This window comes from Megalobrama amblycephala, linkage group LG2, assembly GCF_018812025.1.
Source record: "Megalobrama amblycephala isolate DHTTF-2021 linkage group LG2, ASM1881202v1, whole genome shotgun sequence".
In the NCBI taxonomy this organism is placed as follows: domain Eukaryota; kingdom Metazoa; phylum Chordata; class Actinopteri; order Cypriniformes; family Xenocyprididae; genus Megalobrama; species Megalobrama amblycephala.
The window spans coordinates 15,501,746-15,521,482 of NC_063045.1; the positions used below are offsets into that span (position 1 = coordinate 15,501,746).

Here is a 19,737-nt window from a genome sequence, read left to right on the forward strand (position 1 = left end):
ACTGAGTTTTTAAAAGCCTCACATGCAGTGATCTTTGAAGTTTACATGCAAACCATAACAGACTCATCATATGCGCTGCATGTAAAATCTCATTTTTTGTACTCCATCGGGAGCCTCGGATATGCAAAATAAAGCCTTGTTTCAAAGCAATGAATAAAACATTAACGATTGGCTCAAAACTGTTTTTGTCCCCTTTTCATGATGTTTTCAATAGTCCAATTACTGTACTTTGGCTTGAAGGAGGCCCAGTCCTGCAAAGAAACAGAGGAATCTCGAGCTCATTAAATGAGATACCAAAGAAACTTGGCAGTAGTTTACAAGAGCTCAACAGAGAACACAAGTGACTGGAAAAAGTAACACTAATGGGGACTTAAGTAAAGGAGTATGTGCAGTATTAAAGTCACCATGAAATCAAAATCGACCATTCTTATTTTATTATGGAATATTGCAGTATTTATTTTAAATTATTTATCTGTGCACATCATTAATTTTTTAAAACTCATGTGCCCTCAAAATTTTTAATAACTTCTCCCTTTTGTAGTAACATCTCTTCTTTTCTCTGATGATGCATTTACTGGCGTGAGGGCGGGACAACCTGTCACTCACTGACCAATAGCAAAACACAACCATCAAACGATCCAATCAATTCCCGATGGACAAAATCGATCCTGCATTTTTTCTTGTTCGAGAAACCGTTTCACTCGGATATATGTCACAATAGAGAAGAAAAGACTATCGCAACTTGTACAGGAATTATTCCTTCCCAGCTGAAAGCCTGATCTTTATTGTCTGCACTGATTCGAACACAACATCTGCAATGTTTTTTCCTCCTCTTCCACTGCCCACACGCAGAGTGATCCTCTCTGCTCATCATGCTTTCATCAGGAGCTCTTTGTATCTTACTGTTGTCATAAAGGCAACAATGAAACCCTATGCTGCTGATCCAGTAAAGACAGAGCTTGTCACTTACAGTAAGAGGGGGGCTGAATAACCCAGGTTCAATAATGCCCTCAACACCTGAGACGGCAAAATGAAATTGCTTCACACATTTTATTGCCATCAGAGTTTGTGTTCAATATGGTTTTGATGTTAAAGCTTTGAGCAGAGACACTATAATGAAAATATGACGCCTGAATAGTGACAAGCAAAAACACACCTGATGTGCAATCTTTATTCATCATTAAAAAAGCCTTGCTGTATTTTTCGCCATCTTGCATTGACCGTAGTGATTTGAATGCACCAGACATCATAAGGTGCCTTCACGCCATGTCATAATTACCATAACAATTCTGAACTGTAAAAAGCCTTCACACACTTAAAGAACTTGTAATTACAACGTGTAAACTGAATTTTCGGAGAGATACGAGTTGTACCACATGGCCGCTGTACCACCTGACCACCGCAGATTTAAGGTGCGTTCGACTTGAAGCAGTGCTGTGCACGCCGATCGGTTTATGACATCAAAGTATCAAATATACAAGTCCGTCAAAGCTTTATATACGGTAATTACATGTTGTGAAAGCAGCAATATTCATGATTTCCTAACTCGTAAATATGAACTTCCCAGGAGGACTTGAACACACTGTTAATGGTGTTAATGGTGCAAGCTAATGCTGCATTTGTACATTTTAGTACAAAAGAATTAAAGTTCACAAAATTCACACAAAAATGAAAATTGTCATTGCGCTCTAGTTTTTTCAAATCCGTATGCAAAATTTGTGCATCTCTCTTCTATACGAGTGTTTATACTAACCACAAAACCCACTTGACTCATGAACTACATTTTGAGTCTTTTTAAAGTCAGATGAACAGGTTTATATGAGGAACAGATGCAAATTTACAACACTATTCACTGATATTTGTGCCACTTTTGGTTGCGACACATACTGCAAACCAGTATGGATTACCGTCAATGACAAAGATGGACATCTTTGAACATTGCGCTCATATATTGTGCTCAAATTCGTTTAGTTCAACTTTTAAAAATGCATCTTCGAGACTTGTTTCACTGCCCTGCATCTCATGTTCAAAAACGTTTCTTTGAATCAACTTTTGTGGTGTTTTTTTGTCCTCTTGGACAGATGTGGTCACTGTAACCTTAAAAGGATAGTTCACCCAAAAATGAAAATTATTCCATGAAATATCCCAGATGGATGTTTGTCGGAAGCTGGTTATTATAGTTTATAATGTTTTAAATATGGATATTTTTCTTACAAAAATGCATTGCTTCGCTTCAGAAGGCCTTTATTAAAGCCATGGAGTCGTATGAATTACATTTATGACGGATGTATGCGCTTTTTTAGGCTTCAAAATCATGAGCGCCATTCACTACTATTATAAAGCTTGGAAGAGCCAGGATATTTTTTAATATAACTCCAGTCGTGACCCTGGAACACAAAACCAGTCATAAGTCACACGGGTATATTTGTAGCAATAGCCAGCAATACATTGTATGGGTCAAAGTTGTCGATTTTTCTTTTATGCCAAAAATCTTTAGGATATTAAGTAAAGATCATGTTCCATGAAGATATTTTGTAAATTTCCTACCATAAATATATAAAAAAATATTTTTGTGAGTGAATCTGCATTGCTAAGGACTTCATTTGGACAACTTTAAATGTGATTTTCTCAACATTTCAAATAGTTGTATCTCATATTGTCCTATCCTAACAAATCTCAAATCTCAATTTCAAAAAAATGACCCTATGACTGTTTTTGTGGTCCAGGGTCACAATTGTGTTCGTCTAAAAGAAGAAAGTCATATACGCCTAGGATGCCTTGAGTAAATCATGGGATAATTTTCATTTTTGATCAACACTCAAACTAAACTTAGATCAACCTTTAAAAAATATGGGAATCGAGTAATATTGCGGGGGGGGGGGTTCCTTCTTTTCTCATTTCACTGCCCTGCGACTCACGTTTTTAAATGCAAAAACACGTGTGTGAATTTTGTGGTGTTTTCTGTCCTTTTTGGACAGACATAGTCACTAAAAATGGAAAAGTACATACCAACTCTTCAAGGTATCTTCTGTTGTTCCATTTCACAGAATAATGTCACATGGGTTTGTAAGCAGCATAAGTGTGAGTAAATGACAGAATCTCATTTTTGAATGAACTATCCCTTTAAAACCACCTTGAAGAGGACATCCAAAGAAGACAGACCAGCCGTATTTAAATGATGAGGCTCGTTATTTGCATGCACAAACACCACAGAGGTAATTAAGCTGGGCACAGGCTGCATTGTTGCATTAGATTGAGTATAAATGCTTTTGAAGCTCCTAAAGCAATAGCAACTGATTTAAATTAACAATACGGTATCCACCGGGATCCTTGTCAACCCAACGGCAAAGATGACAAGTTACAGGTCTGACTTCCCCAATCAGCCCCCTATATTTGAGCCCTAATTACAGGTGGGACACTGCCAATTTGCCATACTAAATGACCCCTTTCTGTAGAAGATGAAAGTGCTCACCCAGGGCTAGAACTTGACAGGTTGTAGGTCCACATCAGCAGCCCTGTCAGCCCGTTGTACTCGTCTGTCCTCGGTTTCGGCTGTCCCTCTCAGCTTCGGCGTGTGGGCTGTGCACAGCTGCTTGGGTTGAGTCGCCCAATTAAGCTTGCAGATGCTCCTTGCTGCAGCATCGGATTCCAAGATCCCAACCAGATCGTCCCTCTTCTCGCCACTGGATCGTTCTTTTGTCTTCTACTGTTGCCAGCCGGTAGTCATCAGGTTCTCCATACACATTGCTCCAGTGACAGAAGAGATGATGTGTGGTTTTCTGCACAAGTGTGTGAGGGAAAAGAGAGAGTGTGTGTGAGCGTATCAGGCGGAATGAGTTGTACTCTGTGAAGCGGTGATATGTGAGCGAGCCTGCCTCTCTTCTACTCTCCACTACTGCTGTATGGCTTCAAAACTCACACTGCCAGCGAACTGATCGCTTAGGGACCGTCTCAAAAGTGCAAACTAACTGAAAACAATCAAAAGCAATCCGCTAGAAACAGATCCACTTGGTGTCCCTCTGGGTGATACCTAAAGGGCTCGGTGGCTCTTGTAAAAAGTTGAATGTGAATCGACTCTTCTGTGCTGGCTAGTTGTGTTTGTAATATTTTCATACTCACGCTTGACTTCACAACTCAGTCCCTCAACGAAAGCTCCCCATGTCCACGAGGGCTTGAATACTCAAGCAAAGACCAACATCTGGAATTGTATAATTTTAGCAGACATGTGACCCTCTTAATGCGTAATCCTTTTATCTTTTGTCCTGTTTTCAGTTTTCAGTTTTTTCATCTGTTTACCTCCGGAGACCCCTTAGCAGGAGATTGGTGGATTCTGAAAGAGAGAGAGAGAGAGAGAGATGAGAAAGAAAGAGAGAGAGAGATAATATTTTATCATTGTTGAGGAGTAGCTTATGGAAGACCATATATAAATTTTCTTTAAATTTTTTAAAATCTTGCTTTGATAAATCATAATTGACAATTCAAAATTATGAAATACTACAATAAATAATTATGAGATAAAAGTCAATAATATAATAGTCGAAAATGAGAATTTATGTCATAATTAAAAATTTAAGTCATAATTATGAGAGTCATAACTATAAACAAGAATAACTTTTTCCCCCGGTTTCACAGAAAAGCTTAAGCTAGTCCTAGATTAAAATGCATTTTTGAGCTGTTTTAACTGAAAGCAATTGTTTTGTCTCAAGATGCACACCAGTAATGTTTTTTTCTTGTGTATGGTTATAAAAGTTACTTAAATATCATAATTGAACTAAGGCCTAATCCTGGCTTAGGCTAAGCCCTGTCTGTGAAACCGGGCCTTTATGTCATAAAATATGATTTATCTTGGTTTTGTCATAATAATTGACTTATATCATAATTCATAATTATGACAAGTCAAAATCGACAAAAAATTAAAAATCATGAAATAAAAGTCTCTTTTTTTTAATCGATAAAAAGTCCTTGTGAGAAAGTCAATTATGAGATACGTCGAAACTGAGATGCTACATATAATTATAAGATTTTTTGTTATAGTTATGACTATCCTACAAAGCCCTGCACATGACATGCAGGGAAAAAATAGCAAATTGAGGGAACAAATCAGTAAATTGTGCGCACGATTTAGCAAAACAAGGGAATGAATTAGTAAATTGTGCGCACGATTTAGCAAAACGAGGGAACAAATTAGTAAATTGTGCGCACAATTTAGCAAAACGAGGGAACATTAGTAAATTGTGCGCACGATTTAGCAAAACGAGGGAACGAAATAGTAAATCGTGCACACAATTTAGCAAATCAAGGGAACGAAATAGTAAATCGTGCACACAATTTAGCAAATCAAGGGAACGAAATAGTAAATCGTGCACACAATTTAGCAAATCAAGGGAACGGAATAGTAAATCGTGCGCACGATTTAGCAAATTCGAGGGAACGAAATAGTAAATCGTGTGCACGATTTAGCAAAACGAGGGAACGAAATAGTAAATCGTGCGCGCGATTTAGCAAAACGAGGGAACGAAATAGTAAATCGTGTGCACGATTTAGCAAAACGAGGGAACAAATTAGTAAATCGTGCGCACGATTTAGCAAAACGAGGGAACGAAATAGTAAATCGTGCGAACGATTTAGCAAATCGAGGGAACGAAATAGTAAATCGTGCACACGATTTAGCAAAACGAGGGAACAAATTAGTAAATCGTGCGCACGATTTAGCAAATCGAGGGAACGAAATAGTAAAACGTGTGCACGATTTAGTAAATCAAAGGAACGAATTAGTAAATCGCGCGGTTTAGCAAAACGAGGGAACGAATTAGTAAATCATGCGCACAATTTAGTAAATCAAGGGAACAATTCGTAAATTGTGCACATGATTTAGTAAAATGAGGAAACAAAATGGTAAATCATGCGCACAATTTTCTTTTCTTTCTTGCATGTCATGTGCGGGGCTCTATACTATCCTACTTGTGTCTTTTTATCAAATTATTCTGATGTATTATCAAATCTCAATTTTGACTTTCTTTCAATTATGACTTTTTAATCTCATAATTTTTACTTTTTTATGTCATAATTAGGATTTACCAAGGCATTTTTATAAAGTGGAAATGGGTGTTCATAGTAGCTAGCTACATGTAGCTAGACTGCTAAAGATATTTTAGCCACTGGGCCAAAACTCTTACCACTGCAGCTGCTCAAAATAACAGCTAAGTATTTTTATTGGTGAAGGAGTTAGACATGCACTGGACTATAAATGTGAGAGGCCCTTCATCCCTGTTCTCTTCCTATCTGTCCTAAATAGTATAAGAGATAAGAATTAGATCACTCAAAATCATAGTACGCTGAAAATAGCGACGGATATATGCATCCATATGCTTAAGCCAAATTTCTAAAATGTAAAAACTATAACTTTTAAATTGAATTAATCCAATGTAAAATACAAAAGATTTCTATTCTATATCCTGTTCTTTTGAATTTTCTATTTCGAGTTTCCACAAAAATATTAAGCAGCACAACTGTTTTCAACATTGATTTCTGAAGGATCATGTGACACTGAAGACCTGAGTAATGGTGCTGAAAATTCAGCTTTGCATTGCAGAAATAAATTACATTTAAAAATCTATTCAAGTACAAACAGTTATTTTCGTTTTTAATAATATTTCACAATATTACTGTTTTTATTGTATTTTTGGTCAAATAAGTCAAAAACATTTTCCAAAAAACTTAACTGACCCTCGACTACATAACTAAGAATAATGAATTATCCAGTATACTGCATTGAGACACCTTGGAATGCTGACTCCAAAGGATTTGGCACCTTCTCTAAAAACATCCAAGATGACAATACACACATTGCAGTGCTGTCTCTGCTCCTAATGGCCTCAGCCAGCCTTAGATGTGGGTGTTTGAAATGCACTTCAACACCCTCACACAACTCAGCTTGAGCATTAAAACCTTTAAGATGGCTTCGTTTGAGTGGCAGCTGTGAAAAATGGTTAGAGAACAGTGAAGAGACAGGGGAATACTGGGGCAACAGAAGAAAAACATCCTTTGTCTTCTTTTTCAAGGAAAAGAAAAAGGTTGACTGACCTTTCCGAGATCTAGAAGTGCCTGAGTGCGTCACGCTTTATTTGAAGCAACAAACCCTGGTGGAGGGCAGCAAAAGGGCACCTGGAGGTGTTTGAGCTCCGTCCGGTGAGACCATCTGCATTACTGAGAACAGTGAGAACAGCCCACAAGCAAAATAAACTTATGATAGGGACACTGGATGTGGCGAAGGCAAGGGTCTTCCCATGGCACTTGGAGGAGGTCACCTTGACGCGTGTGTGTTTTCCCTCCGGTTGCTAAACCCTGTTAAAATGCTTTCAAGGTGGCACAGAACATTGCGAAGCTGAGTAACATTAGCACGTTTTCAAGCCTGTCAGGACACTAACCATGTGCAATGCTAGATGGCTTGTTGCATATGGTGGCTATTGTGTTGAGTAATCTGAGTCACTTGGGGGGAACTGTGTGTTAATTAACCTTAATATAAAGAGATCATTTAGTTCCAGTCAGAAGCTACTGTACTTTGAAACTGCTGGGTTGGGTGAAATACGGACAAACACAACCGTTGGTTTAAAATTTTGGTTGGGTTTGCATATTTTTTTTCCCAGTTTAAGCATCCAATCGATTTTAAATGATTCGTTTTACTCTGTGCATATACCAAAGTGCATGCAGAGAGCTGCATCTAGACAGTTCTTTTTTGTGTCTCATATGTTCACGCCTCATTTCTTTACAGAGAATGATAATTTGGTTCCCTCCTGTCTCACTGCCATCACACTATAGCAGGGCAGAAATGTCATCAAAATGAGTAAAAATAAATCCATTAAATGAGTTCCAGTTATTTATATTTATAACAGGTCTATGATATATGAGTTATCACACAAGCAAGAGTGCTAATTTTCTTAACATCTGCAAGAGCGCAAATGTGGCATTGATTTAATACACCAGTTCAATAAACAAGTAAATTTCATAGACATTCTGTATTTGCTCCAAACAGAACAAACAGCAGCGCTGGCCAACTGCTACTCAAAACTAACCCAATTGTGTTTCGGGGGAGGGGGGTCCCACCGGTAAAAAAAAAATGCGTTTTTGCTGGGGTCCCCCTGGTAAAATTTGCACTCCAGGGGCTAAATATCATGTTATTTGGGGTCGCTTCAACCCACGGACATAAAAAACAACCTGCGGCAAGAGTGTTAAAGTAGCCCAATTCTGCTGGAAAACCACAGACTTGGCAACATTACGAAAATGGCGGAGGGAAGCAAAACACAAAAGCGCATAATAAAAAATTCACCATTTTAACATTTACTGCGTGCGAGCGTGTGTGCATTTGTGTGTGCGTGTGAGAGTGTGTGTGTGTGTGCGTTATTGTAACTTAAAGAGATAGTTCACCCAAAAATGAAAATTTGATGTTTATCTGCATACCCCCAGCGCATCCAAGATGTAGGTGTCTTTGTTTCTTCAGTAGAACACAAATGATGATTTTTAACTGCAACCGCTGCCATCTGTCAGTGGTATAATGCATGTCAGTGGGAACTTGGACTATAAGAGTAAATAAAACACGACAGACAAATCCAAATTAAACCCTGCGGCTCGTGACGACACTTTGATGTCTTAAGACACGAAACGATCGGTTTGTGCGAGAAACCGAACAGTATTTATATCATTTTTTACCTCTAATACACCACTATGTCCAACGGCATTCATCACTCGATTCGTTTGGTCTGATCGCGCTCTGACAGCGGCAGTGATGTCTCGCTCTCATTGAAGTATATGCGCGAGACATCACTGCCGTTGTCAGAGCGCGATCAGATGTATGCGCAATTTAAAGGGGCCGCAGCCTGAATTGGTACATAGTTAATGATGTCCCAAAACAGGCAGTTAAAAAAATTAATTAAAAAAAATCTATGGGGTATTTTGAGCTGAAACTTCACAGACACACTCATGGGACACCTTAGACTTATATTACATCTTGTAAAAACTGTTTCTAGGGCACCTTTAAAGCAGGAATTTGACGTAAACAGTAAGTCTACATAATATTCACATATGCAGTTCATAGGAAACATACATACAGTAGCAGTTACAGCATGAAATAATATTTAAACCTCTAACATTTTACATAGACATTACACATTTTTATTTTTTCTTGCATTTGCGTGTTTGTATCTCTTTTATAACTCACAATTTTGAGTTTATATCACAATTCTGATGGGTAAAAAGTCAGAATTGTGGGATATAAAGATGCAATTCTGAGGGGAAAAACAGAATAACGAGTATATCTCACAATTCTGTTTTTCCTTCTAAGAATTGTGAGACATAAATTCTAATTTGTGAGAAACAAAGTCATTATTATATTATTTTATTCCGTGGCTTCCACAGACTGCTACTACAGAACTGTCATTTTCTGCCACCAGGCTCTGCCCACAAAAACATCACAAATCCTCCAGGTCCTGCACATTCTTTGGTTTTCCAGCATCTTCTGCATATTTGAACCCTTTTCAGCTGTGGCTATATGATTCTGAGATCCATCTTTTACAATGAGGATGACTAAGGGACTCAAACACAACTATTAAAAAGGTTCAAACATTCACTGATGCTTAAGAAGTAAACACAATGCATTAAGGAGTGGAGTGTAAACATTCTGAATTGGATGATCAGGATAAATTGTACTTTTTTTGTCTTCTTGGAAACATGTATTTTCTGTAGATTCTGGGGGGCAGTACTAAATGAAAAAATATATGATCTTTAAACAAAATAAGAAAAACATCTTCATCCTGTTCAAGTGTTTACACCCCCGGTTCTTAATGCATCATGTTTTTTTTTTCGTGAGCATCAGTGAATGTTTAAACCTTCTTGGATAGTTGTGTTTGAGTCCTTCAGTTGTCCTCAGTGTGAAAAGATGGTCCTCAAAATCATACAGTCACTGCTGGAAAGGATGCTGAAAAACCAAAGAATATGCAGGACGTGGAGGATTTTTCTGAAGAACAAAGCTTAGTTTAACTGCTCAGGACAAACAAGAGACTCATGAACATCCATCACAAAACAAAACAACAACAACAAAAACAGTCACGGATCATTCAGGTAATGACTGTGTAGTAAGAATCAAGGGTATGTTAACTTTTGAACAGGGTCATTTTTATAAATTAAGCTATTATTTTGTCTTGTGGACTATATGTAAACCTCTGTTATGTGAAATGGCTTATTCAGGACAGTACTAAATAAAAAATAACATACAATTTTTATGATCCCTCTTATTTTGTTAAAATTAACATTTTTGCTAGTCTGGGTAAACCCAGCCTGATCTGCCGGCGATTTGATTTCGCTCGGCAACTCAGTCTGGAAACCCGTGCATTCATTTCTGCTGCGCTGTTACACTTTTGCGGGAACCAATCACAGACTGGCTTATCCACCATGCTCGCTATTGGCGGGTATAACACGATGACGATAGAGAAGCGACGGCAAGCAGCTTTTACCCGTCTCTCCAAAATAACAATGCACAATCACAGTGACGCCAATTGTGTTAAGCATTTACCTTATCTGAGAGAAATGTAGCAGAGCGTTGATCCAACAGTCTCTTCATAGGAAGATTACAAACGGCGATTAATGACACACGACGATTCTCTGCTGTTATTTTGGTGGTTTGCTTCACGATGTGAGTACAGGACTCTTTTACTTCAATGCCCCTTGATGGTAGACAATATTTTTATTATTTGCTCTATATGTTTCGTCTCCCTGCTTCTTGAATCTCGTGCCGCCTGAGCTGACTGGAATTCTTTTTGGTTGTCATGACAATGACGTAGTTTAGGGCGGCTATATACCACGTTCATTTACACTGAACCAGAACAGTATCAGAGTCGCCTTTTAAGCTCTCGACGATGCTGAATGACTTCTTTAGTTTAGCAAACAAATCGCTCGAGTGGGTGTAAATACCGATCACTTTCATGTTTTTTTGCACAACCTGCAAAAATCGCTCGATGCCATTGCTGCTTCTGCAAACCGCGGATCAATGCTACAAACTAAACCTGCGTCTCAATCAGCTCCCTAGTTCCCTAGGTCGTGAATCAGTATATCATGCAAGTGAATGTGGCTGATTCCCTGATCAGTGCCCTGTCTACTGAACTAGGGAGCTGATTGAGACACACGGTAAAGTCTAGAGTTTTCGCATCGCTCTCATGATCGCTCTGCAAAGTACGTCACCCGGATCGTTGATCTGATTGGTTGAAGGACTATCCAATTGCGTGACTAATGCTCGTTGATCACGCCTCTTGTGCAGTAGGAAATACATAGCAAACTCCGGTCCGTGTACGTTTTGATAGTTTGTTTTCCAATTTGAAATGAAATAAGCAGAAACGAGAAAACGGTCGTTTCCCGTTTTTTCGTTTGTTAAAAAAAACGGAAAAACGAGATTTTGACTCGATTTTCGTTTTTTTCGGGTCACGGATAGAAAACGGAAACACGACTTCAAAACTCGTTTTCCACATGTGGGCGGTCATTACACGCCCCTTTCAGCCGATTGGTCTATCAAATCTGAGCCAGTGACGTCATCTTCAGTTCGTTCAACAAAATAATAGTCCTCTGCCGCTATATCAGTAATGTCATAAATCGGCTTTCTTCTGTGCAACCTAACGCGTATTTCACAGAAATATGTTTGCACAGATAAAAAAAAGTTAAAAATAAATAAATAAATAAATAAATAAAAACTACAGTAAATTTAATTAAGTCTGTTTTTAAGCTGTCATTGTGTTTTTAAAATGTAAAAAAATGCCTCTACATCTGTTACCAAGCACATGACATCCTTTGGGCTACTACCACCAATCAATAGGCTATAATGATAGACTATTCTCTATTATATTATAGATGTGGCTACTGCACTCATTTTTTTTTTTTTCTTATTTTAATGTTTTTTTTACATTTTATACATTTAAATTCAATCATTTAGCAGACGCATTCCTTGCAGTAGACTATGCAGTCAGATTAGAAAATAGGCTATCCACTAGGTGGCAACACCTAATAACGTTATCACCATCGGGGGGCTTTTTAGTTTTCCTTAGCTTATAAATGGCCATACAGATTTTATCTCTTAAATTAAACACTTTTATGAACACAGTGAACATTATTATATGTCACAGTTTACTTCCTCACTTTTTCTGTCTTTCCTTCGCTTTTGAATGAATTAGCTATAAATGGCCCGGAACATTTTACTTTCAATTTCGATTTAACGGCTATTGGCGATTCTGCGTCAATTGCTTTAGTGGACAACAGCAAAACAAAAACTCTCGTATATTAAACAGAGAACTTTTATTATCGTTGTAATTATTTTATTATATTTTATCATCTTTGTAATTATTTTATTTTGTAAATATTCGTGGCTTAAACAGCGGGAAAATTTACTGTAGGCCTATGCAGTTCTGTGGATGTTTTGAAAAACTTAAACTAAACGAAAATTATTGTTGCCTTGTCAATATAATTTCTGTTTTTTCCCCCTGACTTTCAACTGATGCGATCATCGTTTCATTAACCGATAAGATTATATTAAATTAGAATTAAACGAAATTTGATAAATGTCTGTGAATCATTAAAAAAATCCCAAGGGTTTAGTTTTAGCCTACATGAACAAATAGCAAAATAAACAACAGAACATGAGGGTTCATCATCATCACGCACCTGCAGCGCTTCTGTGAAAGGAGAACAAAGGATTCAAGTATATAAAAGGAATAGCCTAAATAGCCTATGTGCGAAATTTATTTCACTTAAGTAATTAACATATTACCAAAATGAAAGGGGAAAAAATACGACAATATGAGTGTCGGTTCATTTTTGAGAAGTTCACAGAAAGGAAACCAAGACGGCATAATTTCTTTGTTTATTTTACGAGCAATGTTTTGTTTTTATTGTGAGTGTACAAAAATAATAGGCCTATTTAACCCTTCACAGATTCGAATGGTGTTACATATATAAGACCATAAATGTCTGAGTATTTTAAGTTGTTTCCGCTTTTATAAGAAAATTCAAGTGAACGCGTCGGCGCCTCATGCGCACAACATCAGTTTTAGTAGCTTGACATAACAGCCTGTTAACTGTCAAAATAACATACATTCAACCAAATATATAAAAAGTTATACTGCTCATTTTAAGTAGTCTGTCTAGGCTACAATAAAAGCGTTTAAATAATAAATATAGTTTAGCCTCCAAATCGTGAATATTGAAACATTTGGATTTGTGTCAAATTAGAGAGGTAGTTAACGCCGGTTTCTGTTTCAGTTCAGCTTTAAATTAATTCGTTTTGGCTTAACATTTATAAATTATTTTTGCCATAACTAAAATAGCTATGTAGCTGTAATTTTGATCTTTAATGTTTGATCTTTACATATTCCCTCAATCTTTTAACCAAAGGGTTATTAACATTAGCCTATATTCAGCAGGCAATGTTAGGCTATATAAAATAAATAAATAAATAAAGAGAGATGAGCTATTGTTCGTTTTTCAAAATTGCTTACACTACTTATTTATTGTGATTTATTCTATTTATTCAAAATAGAATAAAATAAAAACTAGTTTTTTTTTTTTTTTTTTTTTGTTTTTTAAATCTGTGCTTTTCATCCGCTCCTCTGTGTGGGTAGTGCAGTTTCACTATGCATATTAAACTACAAACAGCATTACAACAGTCTGTGTGCTGATTAACATTTCTGAAATAAATATTTCTGTGAAATTTTTATGACATCTACTGATATAGCGGCAGAGGACTGTTATTTTGTTGAACGAACTGAAGATGACGTCACTAGCTCAGATTTGATTGACCAATCGGCTGAAAGGGGCGTGTAATGACCGCCCACATGTGGAAAACGAGTTTTGAAGTCGTGTTTCCATTTTCTATCCGTGACCCGAAAAAACGAAAATCGAGTCAAAATCTCGTTTTTCCGTTTTTTTTAACAAACGAAAAAACGGGAAACGACCGTTTTCTCGTTTCTGCTTATTTCATTTCAAATTGGAAAACAAACTATCAAAACGTACACGGACCAAACTCCCCAGACCAATGTTCAATTTTAAATTGAGCTTGGTCTGGTGATAGCCAGACTACATTTTTGCAGATTCTGCATGTAAACTTTAGATTACTAACTACTATTAGATTACAAACTACTCTCTCTCTCTAAAAAGTATTGATTTACTTATTACTAATTATTTTCTAAATCCCATATCAACCTTGACCAGATGAACAATCCAAAGATAGACATGAAACAGCTCTTTAAATCTTTCAAATAAATATAAAATTGCATAAATTGCATAAAATATAGTTACTAAGAGCTATGTGAACTAAGGTCACCCCACTGAAAAATTATTAGCGAAACTACTCAGTAAAACAGTTTCCAATAAGGCTGGAAGGCTAACTAGCCCTTTTGCTACTACCACCAGGAATCATGAAACATTTAACAAATATTGCAATTACTAAGTGGTACACTTTGGATAAGGGCCAACACCAAGTAAGGCCTATATTGTGCTTAATTATTCATATTTTCAGTAGAATTACAATTAAATATTTAGCAACAAAAAAAAAAAAAAAAAGAATATAAAATGCTGCGCAGGACTCAGCTTGTTAGCTTCGCTTGCTAGCAAGCATCTTGTTACAGGAAGAGCTACACTGTCTTGTAAACAACTGTCTTGCTCCTGAAAGTTAATTTGGTAAAGTCACTGATCCCATTAGTTGGAGGCTAACTAGCCAGTTCCTGGTACTACCAAAGGAAGATGTCTAGCATTTCATGTTTCAACATGCCATAGTCAGGCAGAAATGTGTTACACAATAATACAAAGTGACATGCTGCTGTGAAATCATTGTGAGGCAGATAGGAAGAAGTGACTCAAATTTTCGATGTCACTCAGACCTCAAGTTGACCATGCTGAACTTAGGGCGTTCTTCTCTTTTAGCAGTGAATGACATTGCCAGAGCAGGACCTAATTTGTATCCTTAGTGTGTGTGTGTGCATGCGTCTGTGTGTGTGTGTGTGTGTGTGTGTGTGTGCAAGGAGTTTGCATTAGACAGACCAAGCCACCGCCTCCAGAGGCAGTCGTGATTGAAGTCATGCAGAGCATAGCTGGAGTCCCACCGGGTCCAAATGGGTCCCTACTGGGAGGAGGAGGAAAGGGAGCGAGAAAGACAGAGGGCATCCCAATGAGAGAGAACAACCAATGTCATTCCCAGAATTCAATTCAGAAAAGTCTGATATATATACACATTCTATGAAATAATAAAATATGCATGAATAATAATAATGCATCAATAATAATGAAATATGCATTAAATACAAATTACTGAGTGTTTTCAAACACTGGCTATTAATATGAAGTTGTGTGTATGATTATGTTTGATTAATTCATAGAAAACCCTGTTTTCTACCACAATTTAAACTGATTTCGAATTTAAAAACCACTCAATTTAATTCTGACCGATACCCAGACTGATAAACATTCATTATTTTTTCCAAAAAATATTTGCATTAACTCATTTAACATTCACAGACGGCTCTTGAAAGACGGTCCCTAGCCTTGCAGGAGGGGTTCAATGATGTCCACAAAGCCACGTGTAAATGTCTTTCATATCCAATATGCAAGGCTGCGCATTCTTGTTTACCATAAACAAAGCACACATCATCCTTCCTTCTGAGAACCAAGGATTGGGAACCATCCAGTTATGCAACTACACATTTTTATATTTAAATATTCCCTTTAAAACTCAGATTGGAGGAACTATAGATGCTGATTTATCATTCTAAAGGAGGTCAAGGACCAGGAGACTTGAGCTCATGAATTTCATGAGTGGGGAAATGAAGCCATGGTCATTCGTTTTTTTTCAAAATCCAATAAGCTACAAGTCATTGCAATTCTGGAATGAGCTGCTTTCTTATACTGCGGAAGAGGTTTAGATGGTCTTCAATGACAGGTTCATGTAAGAGCATGACTTCATGTGGTAACATAATTCGAAAAAGACATACACAAGCCTGACACACTTTACTTAATGCTGTGAAGTGGAAATAAGCTGACGTTGCAGATAAAGGCAGCGTTGGGAATCAGTCACGCACACCTGCGCTGATACCGCTGATGCAGCCAAACACCAGAAGACGAGAAAGCTCTCGGAGAGCAACAGTGGCAAAATATGCGATGATCTGTTTAAAATGAATGAAGCACAGTAGAGCGATGCTACCTTGGAGGTTAATGCAAATAATGAATGCTATTTTCAGCTAGCACACAGAGCTCCAGTCCCAGAGTTAAATATATATAAATAGACAACCAGCTTCTTCTAATGTATGACATCACCTTTTGTTCCTCTGGACAGATCTAAGACAACACAGCCACCATTTAAATTCATTAGCCAGGTATCCAGTACTGTAAATACTATCTGCCTGCTATAAGCTAAAATTAATGCCAAGGGCTACAAGAGGACTATCCAAGGACATGGTACATTCATAGGGATGAGTTGATATTATATACTTGGGAATTTTGAGAGCCTACAAAATATGAATTAAAGGATTAGTCCACTTTTAAATACACTTTTCCTGATAAATTTACTCACCCCCATGTCATCCAAGATGTTCATGTCTTTCTTTCGTCAGTCGAAAAGAAATGAAGGTTTTTGAGGAAAACATTCCAGGATTATTCTCCTTACAGTGGATTTCAATGGCTACCAACAGATTGAAGGTCAAAATTACAGTTTCAGTGCAGCTTCAAGGGCTTTAAATGATACCAGATGAGCAATAAGGGTCTTATCTAGCGAATCGATCGGTCATTTTCGAAAAAAATACAACCGTTTATGCTTTATAAACAAAATATCGCCTTGAACCTACTTTCCGCTTCCGCATTCTTCATAACGCTTACGCTGAATGTCATACGCCTTCCTTATTCAAGTTACGGATAAAAACGAAACTGGCGCTGCGTTCGTTCCGTAAGTAGAATAGGGAAGGCGTAGAACATTCAGCGTAAGCGTTATGAAGAATGCGGAAGCGGAAAGTAGGTTCAAGGCGATATTTTGTTTATAAAGCATAAACGGTTGTATTTTTTTCGAAAATGACCGATCGATTCGCTAGATAAGATGCTTATTACTCATCTGGTATCGTTTAAAGCCCTTGAAGCTTCACTGAAACTGTAATTTTGACCTTCAATCTGTTGGTAGCCATTGAAATCCACTATAAGGAGAATAATCATAAAGCATTGATCCGCGGTTTGCAGAAGCAAAGGCATCGAGCGATTTTTGCCAAAAAACATGAAAGTGATCGGCATTTACACCCACTCAAGCAATTTGTTTGCTAACTAAAGAAGTCATTCAGCATCGTCGAGAGCTTAAAAGGCGACTCTGATACTGTTCTGGTTCAGTGTAAATGAACGTGGTATATAGCCGCCCTAAACTACGTCATTGTCATGACAACCAAAAAGAATTCCAGTCAGCTCAGGCGGCGCGAGATTCAAGAAGCAGGGAGACGAAACATATAGAGCAAATAATACAAATATTGTCTACCATCAAGGGGCGTTGAAGTAAAAGAGTCCTGTACTCACATAGTGAAGCAAACCACCAAAATAACAGCAGAGAATCATTGTGTGTCATTAATCGCTGTTTGTAATCTTCCTATGAAGAGACTGTCGGATCAACGCTCTGCTACATTTCTCTCAGATAAAGTAAATGCTTAACACAATCGGCGTCACTGTGATTGTGCACTGTTATTTTGGAGTGATGGTCGTGCGAGAGACGGGTAGATCAGATAGAGTTTGAAAGCTGCTTGCCGTCGCTTCTCTATCGCCATTGTGTTATACCCGCCAATAGCGAGCAAGGTGGATAAGCCAGTCTGTGATTGGTTCCCGCAAAAGTGGCTGGGTTTACCCAGACTATCCAAAAACCACTAGGCCAGTGTTTTATATTTCGTTCACTTGAGTACTTACAATATCCCAAATGTTTCCAATTATTTGTAAATCGTGAGAAAATTGCAATTTTAACCAAGGCTCCGGGACGTGTGAGGAGTCGCCTGTCAGTTGCGTCATACCCGCGTTACCGCGTTTCCGGTTTTATTTTGTAGAAACCATGGAAACACCAAATACGCTTTAATATATTACATGTTTTAATAGACAAGGGAACAACTGTTTGGTTATGTTTATAGACAGAAAACGAATTGTTGTTATATAGCTCAACACGTTTAGTCTTATTGTTTAAATCTAATTTTCTTGATTTTTTTGCGAGTACCATGCTTTACCATGCCTCAGAGAAAAACACTATTTTGTCAAGTAGCTAACATAGCATAATCAGATGCAGCTTTATTTTTAGTATCAGTAATACAGCATTTTCTCCATCATACAATACGTTTTAAAATTAATTGCATGCCATTTATCAACACAAGCCATCCAATATTTATTAATATGATATTCTTAAAATCGATCTAGCTTACTGCAGTGTGCAACAGTGTCTCACAGCAGCCGCCATGCGAACGCACAGAGTAACGTTATAAAATCATTTTCAACACGCTCAAATGTATCTAGTATGATAAACAGAGCTTCGTTACCTCATACTCATGACCGGAAAAGTGGAAGCGGCGCCGGCGACTGTGACATAATAATTTTTTACATATTGCACCTTTAAATATAAAGTGTATAATTTTTCAACATCAAAATATTTTCTCATAATAATTGCATCCCAGTTTGATGCACAGAGACAACTATAAGTCTGTAGGTTAGTTTATACAAAAAGTGTAAAAACACTAACACAGGCCTACTGACCTGCCTGATGCCGCAGTATTGGCTCAGCCAGTGGCGTGAATTTGGGGGTGTGACTGTCCATTCATGCAAACAATGGCAGATGGGTTTGGGGAAATCTGCACAGAAATAGTAGTTATTTTTACCATTTAGTTTGGTGACAATAGCAGAGAATTTTCCTGAACATTATGTTAGGAATAAACTAAAATGTTTCAATCCATACTTCAATGCACACTTAAAAAATAAACTCATATTTATATTCATTCATTGTAATAGGTTGTCTCCATCTGAAAAGAATCTGGCTCAAGTTGTCTGATGATTACTTGGTAACACAGCTAACATTCAGCAAGATGCTGGGCGTCCACGTTTATTTTTTATTTTTTATTTTTTTTTTTTTTTTTAAACAGCACTTCATTAATGCCTTACACATCCTGGGGTTCCAGAGCACGCAACATGCCATCTCTCTGCAGTCAGGATGAATTAATATCCTCTTGTTCACACTCAAAAAACCCCAAGCCGTTCCACTGCAGAGACAGGACTTCTGGTTAATTTGGAGACTCACTTTGCCCTTCTGCAACACACACTTTATTCATACAGATGAATACATTAACCCCAAAATGCTGATTTACACCAAGTGTGTAGATGGACTAAGTTGTGGATATAAGTCACCTGGACTGTCATATTTATTTCAAGTTGCTACATGAACACCTGAGATAGGAAATTTAATGACGTTCACCTGCAAAGATCATGAGCTAATGGTATTCATCAGGTGATGCAAAGTGTGTTCTGAGAAATAACAGTTTTTTTGGTTCTTCAGGAGCTGGGAAAACAAAACAACAACAAGCAGCACCAAGTCCATAGTGACTAGCACTAAGAATAAGACAATGATACTTGAGATCTGGTCAAACAAGTAGTTAAATATACAGTATGCACTCCAAGAACTAGGAATGACTAGGGCTAGATGTCTGCATCCTTAACTCA

At 37.5% G+C, this 19,737-nt stretch overlaps 1 protein-coding gene across 5 annotated transcripts in view; it reads right to left on the bottom strand.

Annotated features, from left to right (window-relative positions):
• The window catches only part of lingo3a (leucine rich repeat and Ig domain containing 3a), a 39,928-nt gene extending 29,303 nt beyond the window's left edge, over positions 1-10,625 (bottom strand). The window contains exons 1-6 of one of the 5 annotated variants that reach the window (XM_048183019.1): positions 10,565-10,625; positions 7,084-7,206; positions 6,781-6,976; positions 6,177-6,287; positions 4,120-4,330; positions 3,473-3,779 (exon numbers count right to left, since the gene is read on the bottom strand). The gene's annotated coding sequence lies outside the window, so the exon portion shown is untranslated. Of the gene's footprint in view, positions 1-3,472; positions 3,780-4,119; positions 4,331-6,176; positions 6,288-6,780; positions 8,444-10,564 lie in introns of those variants that run through there. The other 4 variants (XM_048183017.1, XM_048183015.1, XR_007183900.1 and 1 more) reach the window with 4 other exon arrangements.
• Positions 10,626-19,737: the final 9,112 nt, after the last annotated feature.